Source organism: Taeniopygia guttata, chromosome 2 (genome assembly GCF_048771995.1).
Source record: "Taeniopygia guttata chromosome 2, bTaeGut7.mat, whole genome shotgun sequence".
Classification (NCBI taxonomy): domain Eukaryota; kingdom Metazoa; phylum Chordata; class Aves; order Passeriformes; family Estrildidae; genus Taeniopygia; species Taeniopygia guttata.
Genome location: NC_133026.1, coordinates 13194592 through 13209488, shown reverse-complemented (window position 1 = coordinate 13209488; position 14897 = coordinate 13194592). Strand labels below are relative to the sequence as shown.

The following is a 14897-nucleotide window of genomic DNA, read 5'->3' as shown; positions in this document are numbered from 1 at the left end:
TTGCAGTCAGCACTGCAATTGGTAAGGTGGGAATTCGATTGGTAAGGCGGGAAAGCAGACCATTAAATGCTGTCCCAACCAGGTGATGGAGATCTGGTGTGACACTGTGGAACAGAGCAGAGGTCTGTGATAACTTAAACATAAACATCTGAGCACTGAACAGCTCTGAGCTGTGTGAAATACTGTTAGCAGCCACAGTTACCTTGTCTAGGACGTTCTAAAGCAAACCGAGTACAAATGAGGATAGCTTGTTCTCCATATTCTTGGTGGACAGAAAAGAAAAATGTGCTTAAACTATAGCAGAGAAGACTCTAGTGAGACATAAGCCTTTCTGAGCAGCACTGAAAGAGGCTGTAAAATTGCTGTCCTCATGAATCTCTAACTTGGGAAAATACATCTGTTGTGTCTGCCATGTGGGGTTGAGCACTGCTGAGACTGTGCTGAGGGCTGGCAAGGAGATGATGGTATCAACAGCTATTTGAGCTGCAGTGAACACCCAGGCCATACCCAGGAGATGGTTTGATAAAAAGTGCAGCTTTGTCTGGGTTTTTCTAAGGCTAACAGCAAGACTCCTCTGTTTCTGTATCACTGGTCTCAGCCTTCCCTGACATGCAGCATTGCTTTATTAGCAGGGAGGAGTGAGGCAGATTTTGTCAGCAGAATGAACCAGGAGTTGTGCTTACTGCCAGATATTCAGAGAGCCATCAGGAAGGGTTTGTTTACAAGAACACTTTTCTTCAGCATTTTCCCACCTTGGAATGGAGCGTGATGGTTTTTACATGTGTAGTGAGCACTATTTATAGCTGAGCAGCAAGAACTGAGTTTGCAGCAGAACTGACAGTCATTTGATGCAATGTATGATTTCTCCCCAGCCCCAGATGTAATAAAACACAATCTGTGATATACATTTTTTCTAGAAGCACAATTAATCACAGTGATTAATTCTCATGATCTCTTAGCCTGTTAATAAGGTGAAGAAATATTGCTTGACAGATAATGAATTGAGGAAGAACATTTCCAAATCACTGTTTTACTGACTGTGGACAAATCGCTTTGCCTCTTTGTGCTTTGTGAAATCCCCAGGGATTATTCCATCTTTCTGAAAAAGCTGTATAAAGATAGATTCAGGACAGAGTATTCTGGAGATGACAATGTAATCCATACTGTGCAATATTGCTGTCTTTTCATAATGGTTGTTAATGTGCATTTTAAATATTTTTGACAGGATATTTGTTACTATTTTTCAATCTATCAGTGCGTACATAGCATTAGCTGTTATTTCTAAAAAGCTCAGGCTTGTTCTTAATGCAAAAACTGAGGCTTAAGGAACTCGTGGTGTAAATGTGTCTTGTCATTAGAGAAGGGCTGTGCTGCAAGCTCACAATGGATGGTGTGGAGCTGCTTGGATGGAGCTTGGTAAGGATGCAATACCTCCCCTTGGATCTGATGGAAACGTGTCCAGTGTTCAAATAAAGGAGAATGCAGGCTCATTCCCTATCTCCATAGGTCACCAATCACACCACATTGTGTTCCATGGATCAGAACTGAGGCCAGGAAGGTAGAAAGACAAGTTAGACCCTCTCCTTCCTGTGCCCTGCTTATCCAGGTTTCTTTCTCCCCTGTGGCGCACAGTGCCTGTACCAGTGAGCAGCAAAGACTGGTTTGACAGGGCACTATGCAGGGACAGCAGGAGGAAGAGGATGCCCAGCAACTTGCTTGCAGCCTTTCATGCAAGTGCTGACTGCAGTCAGCTTGGCCCTCAAGGATCTCATTCTTGCTGACAAGCCCTTATTTGTACAGGATGTTGTAACTGTGGTTTCCAAACAGGGTGGTTGAGATAGTCAGTGTGATAGCTGGACCTCAAGGCCCTCTGCCTTGTGGCTCTGTTGAAGGTGTCCTCGAGGCAAATTGCCCTGGCTGCCCACACCTTGCAGCAGCCTCTGAGGGGCAGTGAGAGTCCCCTGTGGCTTGAGGGTGCACCCATGACTGTGTCTCAGGTGTGCCCTGTAGGAGCAAGGGCAGCTTTGCTGCTGTTCAGAGACTCTCACAAGGCTGCACCCACCTTCAGGCTTGCAGACCCTCGGTAGCTGAGCTGGCCGTGGTGGCATCTCCACAGTTTGCCTAACCAGGGGCCCTTGAGCTAATGAGCATTTCTGTGCCCTCTTATCCTTACTCCAAGCACAGGCACAGCCTCTTATTGGCAAGGTCAGACAATGTCAACACTTGGGGAACTGTGGGGAGGGCTGTCACTGTGGGGTCTGCACCTGGCTGGGATCCTGGTTTCTTCCTCTCCTTCCCAGCCATTTTCTGAGACCCTGGGTCTTATATAGGGTTGCATGGCAGGCTCATATAATATCTACACAGTGTGGAAAAAATGGAAGGATGAATGATGAATGACTAGCACACCACAGAACCTGCACCCCTGGATATTCTCTGTGCATACCCATGGGAGGTTTCAGCTACAAGGTGCTGGGAATGACTCAAACTCTTTTACTGTGCAGGCACACAGGGTGTTCTGGATGGTCTCAGGAGTTTTCTGTCTAAACACCCTCTTAAAAGTAAGAGTTCTCTTTTTATCTCAGTGGAGCAATACAAAATTCAGATCAAATCCAACTCTGTCCTTAAGCTGCTTACAGACAGGACATTAAACTTCCCTGACTTGATCAGGACACATGAAATATGGGACCAAGTCTGCATTTTCCATATTGAAGCAGGATCTACTCAGGAAAAGAACCCAACCTTGTAATAGGAAGCAGGTACTTGATTAAGGGGGTGTGGTGTGTATTTGTGAAGGCTTCAGACTGTGTGCAGGCTGTGCCTCAGCAGGAAGGCTCCAGGAATGCATTTTCCATGTCAACAGGCATGTGCTTCCTAAATCCATCTGCCCATCTGAGCAAAACCTGCACTCACAGCCTGGAGGTCCTCTTAGCACATCTTGTGTATCACAGGATGTATCAAGGCTTTAGAATGTTGTTCATGAATGGATAAAACCCAGACAAACTATGGGGAAAAATGTTGAAAAGAAAGGAAATGGCCTTCTGGAGGATGAGGAAGACGAGCAATAAAGAGACAGTCCAACAATGTGACAGATCCAGATGCAGCTCTAAAGCTCCCACACAATTATTCCTGGACTTTGTCATTTCAGCTTTGGCATGTAGTCCAATAATTGGGAATTGGCAATAATGATCAGAGCAGCAGTAGGTTGTGGTTTTGTATAGTTTGCCATAAGCTTTCTCATTCCTGTCAGAAAGTATGTGTATTTGTTTTTGAAAATAACTTCAAAACCTCTCTCAAGCACTATTTTTGATGACTCTGATTTTTAAGAAATCTTGCTGATGAAGTAAAGAAATTTTCTGAAATTACCTTTTCTCATAGTGCTATATTTTATGAGCAGTTCTTAGTAGCTCACTTTTATTAGAAAATATGTACATGCATATATTTGTTCTAAGTACAAGGATCCATACTGGCAAGTGTGATTTTGTGAACACTTTTTCTATTTGATATTTACCATTTTGAGTAAAGTTGTGTCAAAGACTTTTGAGTTTTATGAGTGCACAGCAACAGGGACATTTGATGCTTTTAGCAGAAGCTATTCTTTGCTGTTATTTTTTAAGACTAGGAAATGTGCTTTATGAAAGAGGAGGACTTTCAGATACAGTACATTGCCATCTCACCATTCTTGGACTTGGTCCTCTCCAATCTTGTGTGCAGAATTTCTCTTGGCTTCAGTGGTATTTTTCCACCCAAATGGAGAGGTCTGTTTAACAGTTCACATGTGCTATTAAAGAACTATAAGGAGCTGGAAATGGAACATATCACAGACTTAATTAAACATTCATATGTTATTTCTCTCAGGAATATTAAGGTAAGAAGGGACAAAGGCTTGGAGGCTACAACAAAGTAGAGAATAATTGAATCCAGTTATGTGAGACAGCATGGGGACCACCTTCCCTCTTAATGGCCCAAGGTATAATTTTCATTATTTCATCTGTCTGAGAAATTTAGAGAAGTGTTATCCAGACTGCTTAAAGGATTTGCCTCTGTATGGTATATTGATAAATGTATCAAACCTTTAAGTTAGTTGATAATCATGCTTGTATGATGTAAATATCATCCACAGTATAACATAACTAATGACCTGCTGAAAAGTTCAGAATGGGAAAGAAAGTGATAAGAATCGATATTTCTGAAATAATGGATATGCCAGAGCAACAGGAGACAGAAATTGATTTTATTGTATTTACTTTTTAGTATGAAGAAACAGACAACTGTTGAGCATGCAGTAGCCTTAGAAGTCAATGAAATATGGGCTACTCAGAAAGGCATTCAATTTTGTGGGTGTAATTAATAACTAAACTTTAATATTTTTGGATCGATTAATTATTTGGACAGAAAGCAGTGGTCTACTGTGAAAAATCTGTGAGAAACTTGTGTGTCTCCAGTTTCAATTCCTCTGCTGAAGTCATTAGCATGCTGCCTAGCTAAAGAGATTTTGATTCCTTGTTTAAGGCATTCATTTTACATTCATTTTTTTGAATTCAGCTTACATTAATTATAATCTTAATAGAGATATATGTTTAGCACCACAATCTATAAATTAGAGCAAGGGTAAAAAATTACATACTTTTTGATGATAATACTTTTTGAGCAATATTTATTAGATCAACTAAATCAAAAGTGTGCTCCAAAAGAGGAATGATACAGAAAACTAGTCCTCACAGTTACTTGGCTTGCTCCTCCTTAAAATTTCTAGCAATCAGGAAAAATCTCCATAGGTCTATTACTCATTGCTTAGTTGGCCTTTCACACTGTATTATTTCTCTCACCTCTAACCTAATTCTCCCTTATTGCAATCTTTCCTGTTTTTCAGAGTGTCAAAAACAATTCATTGCCTGCTTTCACAAAAAGTCTTTCTGAAAATTTGAGAACTGCCATCAAACCTCCTCCTAGTCTTTCCCTTCCTGGATTAAGCTTTGCAAACTCAGTTCTTGCAAAGTCTCATGCTAGAAAAGTTCTTTTAAGTTCATTCTTATTTCAAGTTCTGGACTTTGTCCAGCTGGTTCATGTATGGTATTGACATGTGATAACCTGCAGTGGTCACAGGGATCCAGGTAAAGAATTACCAGCTCTGACTAGAAAGGAAGGAATATTTTGTGTGTTTAACATAAAATGATTGCTTCTTAGGCAATTGTACAATTTTATTGCTTGTTTGTGATCCATTCTAATTGCCAGATAATTTTTTGCACTGTGTTTGCTTAGTCATTCACCTTTTTATATTTGTGCAGGTAATTTCATTTGTATAGGTACATGTGAATTCACTTAATTGCTTAGCTGCATTCAGATTTCTGCTGTGCACCAATATAATTTAAAATGTGCATTCTGTGCTCTGATGGGTTGGAAGTCTTTTTACCTTAGTGTAATTTTCAAATGCAAAAAGCATATTAATAGTTTACCAGTTCAAGAATAAACATATAATGCAAGTTCTTGCAGAACCTGATGCATCCTGCTAATTTAAAAATGAATCATTAATAACTGTTGGTAACAAATTCTGTGAATGGGATTTCCCAAATAACTACCTACCTCAAATCTACTTGTCTATGCTAATGTCCTGGGAGATGTCAAAAGCCAAAATCCAGATGCATGACAGTGTTTTTTCTCTTCTGCCCATAAAGCTTGTTATCCACTGCAGAGAGAGAAATAAATTTGCTCTTACCTGATTTATTTATTAGAAATTAATTTGTCTCTTGCATCCTGTTTATATTTGAGATTCTTACAAATAGATCTTTTCATTATTTGTTCTGTTATTTTTCTGGTAATTCAAGTTAATATCCCTTCTCCTTTTTGACATTTTAAAATTAAGTGTTTTCCCTTCCTAGACTTCTGGAATCTGTGTCTCTCAAGTTGCTAAAGACAATTGCTAATGGCTAATAAAATTTTTTCAGTGTTCTCAGAACTGAATTGCAACAGACCCAACCAACTTGAAAACAGCTACATTATCTATGTAGTCTACTGTTTTTTTTTCTTTTCACTCTTCTATTTATGATTTTAATCAGGTTGTCTACGAAATCAAAACTGATCTCTTAAGCAAAGGCTAAAGGAAAAAGATAATTGAGCACTTTCAAGTTAAAATGATCATGCTGTAAGGATGGCAGCCTAAAAGTATAAGCAAAGAACAGTTGTGGAGAAAAAACAATCTCTGCCATTAACCCAGTTGCTATAGCTGGAAAACAGACAAGCATCTGCCTTGGTAATGGAATTTATGTTCCTGAAAACTTTTTTTTTTTTTAAAACTATCAGTTTAATAAAAGATATAATTACCCTCCTGTAATCCTGTCTGAGTCAACACTTTAGCCTATTTGCTAGTAATTAACTGTATTTTGTTGTTATCAATTACCTCTGCTTTTCTTCTTAATAAAGCACTTAAAAGTGTCTTCTTTTCATGATTATTTTTTCCCTTTCAAATTCTGTCACAGATATGCTCCTGAGCTCATAGAAATATTTCTGCTATGAGTTTCTGCCATCCTTTTATACTGGAATTTAGTAGTTTGTGCTGCTTCCATAGTTAATTTGATTATGCATGTTTTTATGTGTCTTTCCTGGATATAGGATCATTGAGGAATGCATGATCAGGCCAGGCTGGTGTTCTAGAACACACTGTATGTGTCCTCTGGACAGAGATAACTGGCATTGGACAGATACTGCTACACCTAGTGTAGGATGATCTCCTCAACTAAAACAAAAGGTAAGAACAAAAGAAGTGCTTGCAGTTTAAAAGAGCAAATGGGAAATGAAGGCTGGTATTTTGTAATAGAAATAAGAAGCATTCTGATGGTTTCTCTTTTAATGTATTTAATTCTGGTTCCTTGTAAAGTAATACTAAAACAATAGAGAAAAATATTGCCAAGTACCTGAAGTTCTCTATAGGCAACTTCTTGATTCCATAGGCTGGTTTTGGTTTTTCTTTCACTTGTATATGAAACATGAAGAAGGACTAAAAAAATTTTCCTCTAAACCTATTAATAGCATTAAATACATATGTGGACTTTGAAACATACCTCCAGATGACACAGATTTTTTTGTCTATAGAATTATGGAATTCATGATCATGGGGGGGGAAAAAAGTGTGTAATAACAATTTGATAGCTGTGTGCTGTAAAATCCTCCTCAGTGGACAAGTTAAAATATATTTACTTAAAAGTTCTGCAAGCGCAGAGTTACTGGTGGCATCATAACCAAGTTAAGAGAACAGTGTGTAGAGACACAGAATTCTTCTGAGCAGCTGTCATGCTTCATTGTTGTTTTTCAGCTGTGTGTGAGAGATAGAGAGCTGTATTTTAAAGATAACATTTTATTACACACTTGCTTTCAAAGGGCAACTGGACACTTAGGTATATTGGGCTAGTTTCAAGCCCTCATTTCATTTTCATCAGGGCTAATTGTGATGGTATTCTAAATACATATACTGGAGGAGCCTGTTGGAGCCTCAACTCTCCACAAAGTAGTTTTTATAAAAGATGATACATATTTGTACATATGAATATGGAATTTAAAGTGTGCATGTAAACATAAAATCCATAGAAATTCTCTTAAATCCAGTGAAATACTCCACAAACAGGAATCAGAGTGCAAGGTCTGGTTCAACAATTATAACAATTTCTGAAAGCTTGGAGGCATGTTACCAGTGATATCTGTTCATTGTGCTGGTTCTCTTCTGCTCCTTCTCCAAACTTGGCCATCTTTCCCTACTTTTATATGTGAGTGGAGAAAGAGGATTTTATTTCCATTGGTTTGTGCCTCTGGCTCTGCTCTTGCTTTCCCCTTTCTCTTTCCAAATTTAGCTTCAATTTCTTCTCTTGTGCTCAGTCGGTGATGATTTCTTGGTGAAGCACTGGGCATCAAGATTTCACGATATGCATATTAAGGGTTATATGAAGTTTAATACATTTAAATTTTTACTGTAACAGACTAAAACCAATGTATTCCGTGAGCTGATGCTCAGGGTAGAACAATGTGTAAATGCTTGGAAAATGTTAACATGCTCACTGGGTTTTACAGTGTAATTTCTCATGAGATTGGCTCTAAAGAAACATCATACTTTGCCTTAACTTAAACTTGTTCATCATTGACTTCACACTTGATAAACAAGGAATAAAACATATATTAGGAACAAGAGCACATTTCAATCTCCTGCAAACATAGATCACTAAAGAGAAAAAACCATAAACCAGCCAACTATCTTTTTCTCCTCCTGCTTCCTCTCCAAGCTCAATTAAGACTCAACATGTTTTTCTTCTCCCTAGTTTCCTTTTATCTGTTCTCCTTCTCATGTTTCCATGTCCTTCCCCCCATACTCTTTATCTGATGAGGGATAAAGAATAGTGCTGTGGGATAATGAGGTAATTCCTGGTAGTGTTGGAAGTCCCAGACACCTGGAAGATATATTTTTTTTTCTATCCCAGACTGTGTTGGATAAGACCTTGGTTATTTCAGTGGTATATATTCAGGTTAAATCGGTCCTTATGGGACCAAATAAAATTTCAGTGTACTGAAAAATATGCAAATGTCCATCTTTAGATATGGTGGTTTTGGTCTGGAAAATTTGATTTACATGAGTGGCTAGGAAATAGCCTAGATGTGTAATGAACCAAAGTGTTTTACCTTTGTCTTCATCCCATCCAACACTTTACAGATGTCTAACCCCTGGCTCTCTTTCCTTGGCATGGATCCAGTTCTGATTTGGCACTGAATTACTCTCCATATGCAGTGGATACTCCCAATCTAGTGAATTTTTAAATACAACTGCTTTGTATACACTGCGTAAATGAAATATTAACCCCTCTCATCCTTGCAACTCAATGTTCCAACAAAAAAACCCACAAAAAATAAATATAATTCCCAAGACTAATTTTTTCAACAGAGCCTGATCTAAATTAGTTCTCAAAGTAGTTTCTGTATTTTTAATTTTAGGTAACCATTAGAATTGCATGATTATTTCTTAAAAATTTTGATTAATTTAGATTCAATAAAGCAATTATAACCAGCAAAATGATTAACAATTAGGAGACCTCCAAAAAGGCTAATTACAGGGCTAATAATTTAGCTGACTGTGTGATGATTCAACTCAGATTCCAATTTATTAAGCATTTGTGTACTCACTCTTCTCCCCGGTGCTTTAATAGCAAGCTTGCATGCAAATACTTGCTTCTCTGTGACTGAGGCCTGTGCTGCTTTGGGCCAAAACTGATTGCTGAAGTTACATGACTGAAGTGCCTCGGGTGAAAAAAGAAATCACTAGAAGTAAAACATCCAGTAGACAGCTATGTAGAGTGTGCAGTCTGACAGTCACTAATGCTCACAGGATGGAAGAAATTTTGCACATGAGGTCAATAGAATTAACACTCACCCCTTGAATATCAAAAACATACTGCTGACACCATTTGGGGGTGATCACAATTGCAAACCACCTGCTACATGAGCATATGTGGTCAGATGCTTTTCCTTCCTTAGAGTAACTGCTCTTCAGCCAATATTATGAGCTCACTAAGTCATATTTCATTGAAGAGCACGGATGGCCATGACTGTGTAAAGTCCCTTCCTCTTTATTGTTCACATCTCTCTGCTGACATTAACTCTCACTACTCCGCTGCAGTTGGTGGAGTCCTAAGGTTTTGTGCCTGTTTGAGGTCACACACGTTTATGCAGTCAATCAATAAACATGGAAACAATGATAACGCATTTGTATGCTGATTAAATAAGTAGGTTAAATTTGTTTAATACATGCCAAGATAAATACTGCCACTCTCATTTCCATAAAACACTGAGGTTTAGGTTCTGACACGTTGAAATCAAGGAGGTTATCGCTTCACCTCAGGGGGCTTTGGCTCAGAACCACAGTCCAACCGTTGTGCAAGATGGTTTATTTCTAGCTTTTTGTAGAATGTATTCCAGAAATATTTTCCCTTATTTAGACCCTAATTGTGTTTGTTTTCCCATATTTTCTCTTTGAAGAAGAAAAAATCAATCAAGACAAAGCAGGATTAGAAGTGTCTCTGAAGAGACTGTCATCATTTGGCAGTCATCATTTGGCAGCTCAGCAGTACAAAAACTGACTCATGTCTCCCTTTTTCAGTTTTCATTGTCCTTTCCCCACCCTAAGACTTTGCTATCAGCCCCAGCAAGTCACTAGTATTAAAGACCTCCTCGTGCTTTTCAAAAATGGAAGGAAAAAAATTAGCTTTTTATTTTTTTTATTGTCCCAGTTTAGTCCCTGAGTCTCAATGGGCCTGTGCAATCTGAAGTTTGACCTTTTCAAATTGGTTTTGAAGAATGAAATAACAGCAGAAAACCCTTTCTTCACATTTTTGTTCATATGCTTTGTGGCTTGCAATCCTACAGTATCCGAGAGTTCAATTAGGCAGTGTGTGATTGGCAGGTTCCTGAGTTAAATAGCTGGGATGGGATCACACACTTAAAATAGCTTTAAAAGAAAACCTGTAGACAGACAATCAGTCAGACAATCTTTTCAGGCACTTGGAAAGCCCCTACTTTCCTAAGCACTTGTCCTGTAAATGATCTGGAAGTCTTGCACATAAAGTAGTTTAATATAAAAGGTTGCTTGGAGGCACTTAACATGCAAACATATCCCTTGATGTAATATCTGGGGGCATTTTTTGAAGTTGTTTTTTTCAGAAGCATTGTTGTTGCTCATTATGAGTGTGACATCACTTCCCCTGACCTAGTGATATGTGTGTACTCTCTGTGCTCTGACTTTTAACTTTTTTCAGATCAAAGCTTCAGTTCTTCTGAATTCAAGCCCATCTTTCCTTTTGCTCTGTTCATTTCCAATATCTAGAGGAAAAATTTACTGACAAAGCAAGGAAAAAGAAAGGCAAGAAAATTTCCTGTCTTTCCTGTTGCTAGATTCTGCAACTTGTTGGCCAAAACTTCCCTACTTTTGTGCTCCTATACTGGGTTAGAAATTTGAGTTCTGAATCCTATTGTATGCCAGAAAAAATAGGAAAGAATGTCTTGTTTTTCTGTTCTTGATAGAGTGTCACTGCATAGTGTACAATTGTCCATGTTTATTCATACAAATTTACAAAAATTAAGATTTTATACTGGGAATTTAAGAGTAAAGAATAACTTCCAATGCCCCCCCCCCCCCTCTTTTAACAAAGCTGGAAAGTATAAACACTCCTTCCCCTTTGTATAGCAGCTCACAAGTTGGAGCTTTTGACCAGCATGCAGAAAACATCAGCTTGGTTCCTAAATTTTGTGGATTTAAATGCATATTTCTTCCCTTTGAAGAGTGCCCTGTTACTCCTCCAGATACTTTCTTTCCTTTTAAAGCTGACAAAAAACTTACAAAATACCCCTTGGGACCCATTGAGGAGGGTTGGATACTTTCCCCACCAGTCCAGGTATCACCTGGGAGGAGATGCATGTGTAGGCTCACCTTTGTGGGTGTTCCTATGGATCTGAGAAGGATGGCTTGGAATCACCAACAGCAGAAAGGGAGAAATTGGACCAGAGTTGTCCCAGATCCAGTGAGTGCTCTGTATGCAATACAGTATTTCATATATGATGCCATGTAATGCTCCTCATGAGAAGATTTTTTTACCCCTTGTGAAATCCCAGAGAAGGTTGGGATTTAGTGGTTGCATCTCCTTACTCTGAGTGTTTCCTACCAGCTAGCTCTGAGCAGATCCTCCTCAGCATGCTGATGTTGGGATGATTTCATGCTGTCAGGGAGCAGGCAGAGAGACCAGAAGATCAAAATACAGTTGTATCGGGATTTTTTGTAATTCAGGGGTGAACTCACATATTATACACTGCCAAAAGTTTTGATTTCCCCTGACAAAAATGTATAAACCACAAGAATATTTAGGCAGAAGAGCAAGAAGTATACCAATAAATGTGAAACAGATCTCTATGTGAACATGTACTAAATGAATTAAGACTTTTATTTCAGATAAGAGACATTGAAATAAAAACAGTAGGAATATGAGAGAAGGCTAGAAAATCACAATCAGAGAAGGGGATGGAGAATTATTTTATACTATTTTTTTACAATACAAGAGCTGAAAATTACCATGTGGCAAGAAGCTGGCAAAACAATACCTGGAACTTTTCACATAAAGTGTTATGAAGAAAAAATATGAGTGGATTTTGAGGTTTTTATGCATATATATGTGTGCAAACATGGACATGCACACACACACAGATGCACAAATATATATATATATGTAGCTACTTGATATAATTGGCCTGACTCAGTCTTTAGTAGAGGAATTCTCTAAACCTCTGGTTAAAAAATGTTGCAGGCACATCACAAAGTATTAGTCCAGTACTGTATCTTTTCTGTACTCTTTCCCCAAGCACTCCATGTGCTCTTTGCAACCCTCTGCTCTCCCCTACACACTGTGATGAAAACTGAGTCACATAACAGCAGGCTCCTGGGGCAGTGTGATGGACCCCAGGAAAAGGAGCTAGCACAGACTGCACCTACCAGTATTGTGCAGACCTGTCTTTAGAAAGGACACAGGAAATCCAGGAATGCAGCAGGCATTAAGGAAAATTAGTCTGCAGGAATTGGGGCTGAGCTATTGAAACAATTAATTTGTACTACCTGAAGAGAAACTCTGCTTTTAGCAAAACAACCATAGGAAGCTTTTATAGGGCAAAGACTGGGTTCCTAATCCTCCAGGGTACCTGACAATATATAACCCATGGAAGATATATAATGTTACTTTTCCCTCACTTTCTTTTTCCTGGTTGAAGTGTAAGTCTATATTTCCTAGCCAACACAGAAAAGCAGACCATGCTTGAGACTTTCTCTGAAATTAAAGTTTTTGAAGTTGATACTTTTAAACAAGAGGACCAGGAGTATAGGATGAGTATCTATATATCTTTATATGTCTCAAATTTCAGTTTAATATGATATTATAGAAGCGGCTTCAAGCATATGACAACTTTCTGTGCGGTACAGAATGAGTTAGGAAGATCCCAGACATTACCAAGAGAACTGTAGAGGTTTATGAAATATAACATGCAAAACTTCCAAGTAAACCAATACAAAAGTTTCCCTGCTCTTTCTTATTTAAAGAATCCACTCTTAAAATAAATAATACTAATCTCCAGTAGACTTGCAGGGAAATAAACAAGTGGCTTCTTCTGTGACCTGAGGACTAGCATAATCATAATGAGAAATTATTCTTATTTTGTCTTATTATGAGGCTACAGAGCTCTATGTACTGTAACAGCAAAAAGGGGAGCAACTTTTTGTTATCCTGTCTGCTTCTGGAGCATTTGGGAAGAAAATAAAGATTACACTCTTCCATAACAGAAGTGCTGAACACAGTAAAAAGGAAGAAGAGAATTGGGAGTTGTGCAGGGTATGATCTGCAACAAGGGTCAGATTCAAAACTAGCATTTAGAAGTGATGAACAGGAGAATAATTGTCTGGAGACCAAGTGAGGTAGGGTCAGTGTAATGCAGGAAGTCACTGAAACTTGCTGGCATGCAAATAAAGACTGTCAAAAAAAAACCCTCAGTAAAACAAAACACACTACAAAAGCATCCCCTTCAATCTCTCCCTGTGAAGGAGTGAAACAGCTTCCAATGGTTTTGCTTTACTTATCTCACCAGCAAATCTGAGTCCTTTTAAAGAATATAATTTTTTTGTTGTGGGAATAAATCAAGCTTAGGTTTAGAGACTGGAGTCCTGTTGGTGTCACAGAATCACAAAGTTGGAAGAGACCTTCAAGATCACAGAGTCCAACCCATGCCCTAACACCATGGCACTGAGTGCCACATCCAGTCTTTTTAGAAACACATCCAGGGATGGAGACTCCACCACCTCCCCGGGCAGACCATTTCAGAACTTTATAACTCTTTCTGTAAAAAACTTTTTCCTAATATCCAACCTATACTTCCCTTGGCACAGTTTAAGACTATATCTTCTAGCAAGTTCAAGAGTTCCATAGCAGATCCTAACACCTATAATAGTCAATTTATCAGCATTACTATAATGTTGCTTTTCTACTTGAAAGCTTAGTTCATGAATAATTTACCAGATTTTTATATTTCTCATGTCCCTGCTATGAGGCAAAGTTCTAGCTGTTTCTTGCTCTAGCATGTGCTGCAGGTTAAATACATTTAGCTGTATAATCTGCAGGTAGGGCAGGAAGTTTTGTAGTGTGCCATATTATGCACAGGCACTGCATACAATAGGTTCTGAAATTCCTTACTGTGTTTGAAAGGTTGAATGAATTCTGTAAAACATAAGGTCATTTCTGAACTCCCTGGAAACCTGAGCAGGGCTAGAGCAAAAGTCAGCTGTAGAGCAGGTGATCTGAAATGGCAGAGACCTCTGGATGAAAAGGATGCTCAGAGATGTCAGGGAGAGAGAAAGAAGAAAAGCCTTGACAGGACAGGTCAGTTCACTGGGAGAGGAGTGAGATCACTGGAAGCCTTGGTGCAAATCTCACTTTTGCTGACATACAGATACATGTTTATACTCACCTTCCCTTCATTTATCATCCTTCAATAAGTGAGTGGTGCTTAAAACTCAGGAGCATAACCAACACCTGAGAAACATTATTGCTGAAACTCAGTTCAGTCTACGTGTCTGCCTTTTGCTCATTCTTGTCTCATTAGAGCCACCTGAGTCCCCACCAGCCTGAATGGAATAGGAATAGGAGAATGGATTATTTTATGTGGAAAACTGTTGCACAGTAGACTATACAGCTACGCTTTCATGCTTTCATGCAAGTCTATCTCCAGCTCTCATGATTTTACAAAGGTTCCCTTATATTCCTTTCACAAATGATGTGAAGGAAAGTTTTGAGAGAAGACAAGAGAATTTAACTGAAGACTTACCTTGCAGTGAGTGTTGG

General features: G+C 38.7%; 1 long non-coding RNA gene across 1 annotated transcript in view; it reads left to right on the top strand.

Annotated features, from left to right (window-relative positions):
* Positions 1 to 3854: 3854 nt before the first annotated feature.
* The window catches only part of LOC115493636 (uncharacterized), a 34126-nt gene continuing 23083 nt past the window's right edge, over positions 3855 to 14897 (top strand). The window contains exons 1-2 of the long non-coding RNA XR_012054445.1: positions 3855 to 3967; positions 6607 to 6742. This is a non-coding gene — a long non-coding RNA (uncharacterized lncRNA). The remainder of the gene's footprint in view (positions 3968 to 6606; positions 6743 to 14897) is intronic.